At 35.2% G+C, this 8289-nt stretch overlaps 1 non-coding gene across 1 annotated transcript; it reads left to right on the top strand.

The window, feature by feature from the left end:
• The first annotated feature begins 424 nt into the window (after window positions 1-424).
• On the top strand, window positions 425-531 carry LOC141688316 (small nucleolar RNA R71). The gene has a single exon (XR_012561766.1). It is a non-coding gene; the product is annotated as a small nucleolar RNA R71 (small nucleolar RNA).
• The last annotated feature ends 7758 nt before the right edge of the window (window positions 532-8289 follow it).

Raw genomic sequence — 8289 nt, 5'->3', positions numbered from 1 at the left:
TTGGCCAGGATTTGCAACCTTCCCAAACCTCAAAGTAATTGCCTTCACCTGCTCCTTAGCTTCCCTCTTTCCTGGTACTTCAATGTCACTAGGTAGTGTACCGGGTTGACGATTTAGCAAGGCATTGGAAATTTGTCCAATTTGATTAACTCCATATTTAGCCAAAGTGCCCACCTTCATCATCAAAGTATTAAGTTGGGCAGCTATAGCAGTTGCTGCATCCAACTACAGAATTCATGCTACTTTTTCATGAGTCAGTCTCTGGGAAGGATTCTGATATTCATTAGCAGCCATCAGTTCAATCAATTCATAAGCTTCATTGTAGCTCTTAGCCCACAAGGCTCCTCCTGATGCTGCTTCGAGCATGGGTCTAGAAGTAGCGCTCAATCCATTGTAGAAACAGTTTATAATCATCCAATCAGGCATGTCATGGTGTGGGCACTTTCTTAGCATCTCCTTATATCGATCCCAAGCCTCACACAGAGATTCTCCAGTTTGCTGAGCAAACTGAGTAAGAGAATTCCTGATTGCAGCAGTCTTTGCCATATGGAAGAATTTAGTGAGAAACTTTTGAGTAAGATCTTCCCAAGTAGTGATAGACCCTGGTGGTAGAGAATGTACCCAGCACTTTGCTTTATCCCTCAGAGAGAATGGATGTGTCGCAGCTTGATAGCATCTTCAGTCACGCCATTGAACTTGAAAGTGTCGCAGATCTTGATGAAATCCCTGATGTGTATGTTGGGGTCTTCTATAGGAGAACCCGCAAACTGAACTGAGTTCTGTATCATCTGAATCGTGCTTGATTTGATCTCAAAAGTGTTAGCTGAGATGGATGGTCTGATAATGCTCGACTGAATATCATTGATCTTAGGCTGAGAATAGTCCATCAGGGCCTTAAGAATTTCTGCTTGATCTCCCATCACTACTAAAACTGGTTCCTCGACTTTCTCTTATTCTGCTACTTTCTCTTCATCCTCAACAACTTCCCTTCGAACCACTACAGCTTCTTCTTCGGCTTGATCCAGATTTCTCTTACCAGACCGAGAATGCGTATGCATACACGCTCGCTAGAGTACCTGAAATAAGACAAGGAAACAGATAAGTAACAATGTCCGAGTCAATGAACTTTAACGACCACTGATGACAAACACATAAACTAAAAATTAACATCGAAGTTTCTGGCAGCGGCGCCAAAAACTTGTTAGTCGCTAAACACGCGCTAAAATTCACGCAAGTATATGCGTTCGCAAGTAGTATAAGATTTAGATCAAATTTGTTCCCACAGAGACTCTTTGGTTAATTTAAGAATATGCACCTATGCAACAATGATATGTTTATTATCCAATGCTAAGACGATTAACAAATTGAGATTGTTTTTAACTAAATTTAAGCTAACAACTATAACTAAGAGAATAAAAATGGTTGAATTAATATATATGACAAAGATGGGATTCTAACTTCATTAAGTACTTTATTCAATAGTCTTTTCGTTCTTAACCTTAGCATGTAACGGTGATGACACTAATCAGATAACACGAAACTGATAAACGCCAACTTTTAATGTACGAGTACCATACTACCAGACATCCACAAAAGAGATAGAAGCTGAATATAAATTAATTATATTGAGACCCTATATGTCTATAAAATTTGACAACATAACGATTTAATGCACAAGTTATCTATCATGATTACATAAGACAAGTAAGATGATTAAAATTACCTACGAATCATGCATAACAATAACACATGAACCTATACTAGCATGGCAAGTTCTGAATCCTTAAATTCACTTTCGCTTTATTAAGAATTAACACGCTATCTTATAAGTTCGTGACGCTCATAAGACGAATAAGCACAACCAATAATAGGTTATCATACAATCATCACACACTAAGGCATCGAAACAAATCAACTAAATAAATTCATAAACAAATCCATAAATAAATCCGCTAGAACCCTACGATAATGATTATCCCATAATCGGACTCATCATCAACGCGGGTTCCGATGAAAGCATGGTATAATAAACGTAGTCTTTATAAACGAATAATAAACAAAGTACGAAACAAGAGTATAGGTTCAAGAATAAGAAAACTAGCATCCAACGTTACAACTTAAACAAAGAATCACAAGTCAAAACTAGATCTTCTTCGCCTTGGTTGAATTGTGCTAAAACGGTCTTCTTACGCCTTCTCCTTGTGCTCTGGTACGTCTCTCTATAAAAAAATGAGCTTATTTATGTATATATAGCAGCCCCATACAGAGTAGAAGTCTTCTGGATCAAAATCAGAATAGAAACAGAATTGCCTTTCTCGACCTGGCGCGGGCGCGCGCTTCAACAGCGCGGGCGCGCGCTATCACAGCGCGGACGCGCTGACCTCCTGATTAAAATTTTGACTTCTTTTTTTTCCTTGCTGATTTGAGCTGGTCTTCCACGAGCTTTTATTCCAACACCGTCCTAACACCCAATTAGCACTAAAACCATGCTAATTCACCTGATTACCTGGATAATGCCAGAAAATGCAAAATCACTAGAAAACACATTAAAACACCAACAACTTGAGTACAAATACACCAATTCAAAGCTTTACGAAGTGTAATAAAGTGTCATAAATGCCACTCAACAGAAGGAAAAGTGTATGGAGGGTCACATGGGGAAACAAGAAGGAACATCATGTGGGAACTACACGACAGTCCAGCAGGTGGACACCCTGGCCAAGAAGTAACAGTGAAGAAAATGGCACAATTCCTTTATTGGCCTAAAATGAAATCAGAAATTATGGAGTACGTGAGAAACTGTGATCTATGCCAAAGGATTAAATCTGGAACTCAATTCCCAGGGGGGCTTTTTCAACCCCTGTCCATACCAAATAAAGTGTGGCAACATATCTCCTTAGATTTTGTATAATGACTGCCAAGATCTGCTGAAAAGGACTGTGTGATGGTGGTCATTGATAGGCTGACTAAAGTGGGCCACTTCATTGCTCTCTCACATCCTTACAGTGTTACTAATATAGCACAACTGTTTCTCAACAAAATTAACAAGCTACACGGAATGCCGAAATCTACTATGTTAGACAGAGATAAGATATTCACAAGCTTATTTTGGAAGGAGTTGTTCAGTTTAATGGGCACTAAGTTACAGCTGAGTAGTTTCTATCTTCCAGAATAAAATGGGCAAACAGAGAGATTAAATAGGTGTCTCAAGCAGTACCTTAGAGCTATGACTAGCCAACGGCCAAAACAATGGGCCAGGTGACTATCGTCAGCCGAATGGTGGTATAATACTACCTACAACAACTCCATTAAAATGAGTCTCTACGAGGCATTGTATGGAGTGAAGCATAGACGAATTTGCTTGCCATCTATGTAATATATGGGGCATAGCGTGTAATTACTTTTATTAATAAATAATTATTATATGATTATTATGTGATTTTTGGTGAATTATTTGATGATTGGTGTTGATAAGTGGATGTTTATATGTGATAAATATAGGTATGTTAATTTTATTATGTCCAGAATAAAATATAGATAATTATGGTATTTTCCTGGTAATTTTTGGACTGTTATATGATTTTATAATGATTTATGAATTTATTAATTATTTTCTGAATAATTACAAAACTATTTTATAAAGTCGGGAATCGTCAAACTTCAACCGTTTTTGCGCTTTTACAACCCGAAACTCTTCGTAAAACTCCTTTTTAACCTAATCTGATAATTCCAGACATTTTTCGTGTTTTGACTTTTTCGATCCGAAGTACGGTTTGACCCGTACGCATCCCGGCGCAAAAATTTCGATACGATAATCATTTCGATAGATCAATAAAACCCGTATTCTCGAAAGACGGGATATTATTACATTATTTTCGTATGAAGTGTTTTATTAGAAGCTCGGTTTTGATAATTATCCAAAACACGTATCAAAACGGATCGTTTTTACAGTTACTTAGCGGCTAAGTAACTTATTTTTCGATCCAATACGATCCAACGCGTATTAATATCAGTATGTGGTACCTTGTCCAACAGTACACAGTTGATTAGATAATAATAAGGTGGAAGTCGACGTACCTTTGACCAAAAACCCGTTCATTACTATTCAAAAGGAGTCGACAAGTAAAGTTATGTGTACATTGTATAGTCATGATATAGTGTAAGCGGAATAAATTTGGTGGATGAGGTAACATTTCCGCTTATTAATATTCAGAAAAAGCCAATAAGTGAAATTATGTGTACATTATATAATTATGATATAGTGCAAGCGGAACAAATTTGGTGGCTGAGGTAAGATTTCCATTTACATATTTTAATATGTTTTATATCATTTGTATGATAATTTAGTATCTATAACTTGTTAATTTTCAGATATCTCAAACTCAAGGATTATAGAAGGGGCAATTGAAATAAATATTTACGTGAAAATAGGTGTATTAATCAATACAGAATTGATTGTTTTGTAACTGAATATTATGTGACATTATTTCCCGTAACTGATTTAATACGTGATACTGGTCACTGTAATTGATGTGATGCGTAAGACAAACTGTCACATAAAAAGATTATCATTTACTTTAATTTAATACCTTTTATATATCGCCTAACTTTATATTTTTTGCTAAAAAGTACTAATCCATTTAAATTTTTTATTGCATTAATCTTATAACATAATTACTGTTTATAATCCAAGGTTTTTCTTGAAACAAATAACCTATAGTATCTAGTTTTCATATTTTATACAAAAAATTTTGCAGTCTTCTTCATTATTTTAACCAGAATAAACTTAAGGTGCAAATAACTATTTTTGGGATAATCCTAATGGTACCACTACACAATCGGTTTTTTCATATGATACCATCTCAGATTTTTGACTTCCAAATAGTACTATTGTACTTTGGACTTCATCCACGTGACACCACTCTGTCAATCAAACGTCAGTCAAATATTATATATTTATTAAAGTTTCCAAATGGTACCATTCTACAATTGGCTTTTTTATTTGGTACCAATAAATAAAAATTGGCTTTTCCATTTGGTATAATGAGATATTTTTGACTTCTATGTGTTGCCATTTTTCATATTTTAATAATTTATGTTGATGGAGTAATTTGGTATCAACAAAATTTGAGGTCCGTCGCCGGAATCAAGATCTACGATGGTGGTTATTCGCTGGAAAAGTCGCCGGAGTATGGTGGTTATGATGAATTGGGGTTGAGATTTCTTGGGGTTGGTGGTGACTCCTTATAGCTCTCGCTTCTGACCCCTTGCAATTTGCTTACATATCCCGATTTATAGAGAATCAAGCTGGCGTAGTTCTTGGGGAATAAGAAACCTAATGGGCTTAGATTTCTCATCCCGAGGCCCAGTAGGAAATCTACCGGAAACCGTCTTCTACTAGCTTTAGGAATGTCCGCCGATGAGGCCTAACCAGAAAGGCCCAAGGCTCGTCAACGGCTTTGAGACTTCGCGGATAAGGCATTTCCCCAGCCGATGATAACCCTCCACTACCAGTTGTTTCTTTAGTATGTGGACGCATGTATAGTCATGGTTTACCCTAAATGTTGGACGCATCCTTATCCCCGAACAAGGAGCCCCTACCAGATTACATAAAAAGTGATCCCAAACTTTTGGGTGTAAAGTGCAGGATACTCCGAAGTCTCACAACGAGGACACCCGTTGACTACAGAGATAGAGCTCCTAAAGCACACACCAGAGTTTACTCCATATCCCCAATGAGGACACCCATTAAACTATAGTAGAAGGCCTTTCGTCCAGGCATACCCCTAGAGGTCTCTGACCACGAACACCGCCTTCCTGTGGTTGCATTACATGAATGAGTTCTTCAATAGAGTACCTACGAAAAATATATTAGTAATAATCATTCATTGTCTTCCTATCCTCACGAACATCCAAAGAATTTGTCCAAGCCTTATGCTGAAGTTCCATTATGTGCCATGTTGACCATTAGGGCGCGCCCTAACACTCTCATGTGTTGGCTCCACCCTGTATCATCAGTCAAAATCTTCTTCCTCTATAACTCGAGGACGCACCCTAACTTCTAGGAAAGTCAAGGTTTCCCCTACTTTTATGGCATTGTGTGTGCGCCCTAACTTCTTGAGGTTAGGCCTTCTCCTGTTTTCATCTGAGGATTTAAGGCATCCCTAATCCATAGATCATGGAGGGTGCGCCCTTACCTTTTCGGAAAATAAGGCTTACATTATCTTTCTTTGAACAAGACATTTTTATACTAATTTCATCCAATTGACCCGTTTTCAACCCGGATAATACTCATACCAAATTTGGACATAACAATTTACTTATACATTCTTTCTACTTAATCACTAATACTCTTGATGGTCGTTTGGTTCAGAAGACGGTATGTGTTTGGAATAAGGAATCGGGTTACGCTGGTATGGGGTTGAGGAATCATTCCTGATATAATGTGTTTGTTTCGGTGCTGGAATGAAATCTGTTTGATTTAATTATTTTTGATTCAGTGATTAAATCAAACTTTTATATATTGCATATGTTGAATTTAAGTTATTTATACAACATACAAATAAAAAATATTAAATATAAGTGATTAAAAAATTAAAATTTTAAAATTTCAATGTTAATTTATAACTTTAAAACAAATAAAATAAAATATTACTAATTTGTATTAAATAAAAATAAGTACAGCTTATTTAAGATTAAACAACATAATATTTAAAATATATGTTTTAAGATAATATTTAACTTTATAAATAAAAATAAAATAAAGAAATTTAATTTGATACCTCATAACCCTCTCTCATACCCACCTCCCCACTAAGGTATGAAATCTGATTCCAGATAAGTATAAGGAATGAGTATCAGATTTCAAAAACAGTAAACCAAAATCAGGTATGAGTTTGGAATGAATGAAATCCATACCTGATACCCGAATGAGCCGGACCAAATGACCCCTTACTAATAATACTTTACATCATCAGTTCAAATAATCTAAAAGTCGTGTATTTAATTACGTAATCATAATAAATCTTAATTATTGGTTCAGAATATTAAATTAATAATTAATATGACGTGTTTGGGTTTATATTTGATGGGGGCTACTCTAATAAAAACCAATTTTAGAATATAACTTGAAATCAAATAATTCCTTTTTAAAATTATTTCGAAATATATCATATATGGTATGCAAATCGATCGTTGAGAGATGGAGAAAAATACAGTAAAGTCGGATTTAAAAAAAAATCTTACCGTTTGACGGGAAAAATCAAATTAAAAACGTAGAGGAAAAGATGAGATTGTGTGTGAGAGGGTGCAGATTAGTTGGGTATGGTGCTATTAGGGGATCATTAGATTAGATTGATTTATGCTCTGTTTGGTATTGCTCTTGCAGACAGCTACAACAGTTTTTTAACAAAAAGCTGTCAGAAAAGTGTTTGGTAAATTCTAAAAACTGCTGTCTGGAAAAGCGCTTTTGGTCTAAAAGCTGCTGCTAGCAAAAGCATGTCCCCCATGCTTTTGGAAAAAACTGCTTTCAGCTTTTGTAGGAATTAACTATCAGTTTTACCATCAAACCTTCTCAAAAATATTATTTTTATATATTATATCTTATAATATGTATAAATTAAAAATAATTACCAAACAGTCATCTAATTTTTCTTACAACACTTTTTCCACCAGCACTTTTTCTCATAGTACAAAAGTTTTCAACAGCACTCCCAAAGAAAGCCTTAATGACTTAGATTATTTCTAATTTCCATTTTAATTTTAGTTTATATTTGATCATGCCTGTATTTTGCAAATATGTCAAGGAAATTTAGCACGATTTACTTTTAATGTCTAATAAAAAATATTTAAGTATTACTTTTTTTATGGGATATTTCAAATGTTACCACTGTAAATTTAGTTTTTCCGTATAATATTTGTTTATCAGGAGACTAACGGAATGATATCATGCGGTTGAAGTTCAAAGTAAAATAATACCATTTGGAAGTAAAAAATGTTCGACGATATCAAATTAAAAAAAACAATTATACACTAGCAACATTTGTAATAGCTAATTTTTTCAAGTTACGTGGTCAGTTAGGAGAAACCTAGCACATCCACCAGGAGATTGAAAACCATTTTCAGACATCTCATCAAAGAATGCACAAAATAAGTAATAACCAACCGGTAATTTATTAATTTATTTTTTTTGAGAACCAACCAACAAAGTCAGACAAATAAATTCCAGAACCACAAGGAGACTGATCCAGATAGTCTTCCAGTTTCGAACTGGTACAGAACTTCACAGAT

This window comes from Apium graveolens, chromosome 9, assembly GCF_009905375.1.
Source record: "Apium graveolens cultivar Ventura chromosome 9, ASM990537v1, whole genome shotgun sequence".
In the NCBI taxonomy this organism is placed as follows: Eukaryota; Viridiplantae; Streptophyta; class Magnoliopsida; order Apiales; family Apiaceae; genus Apium; species Apium graveolens.
This window is presented reverse-complemented; position numbering and strand designations above follow the sequence as displayed.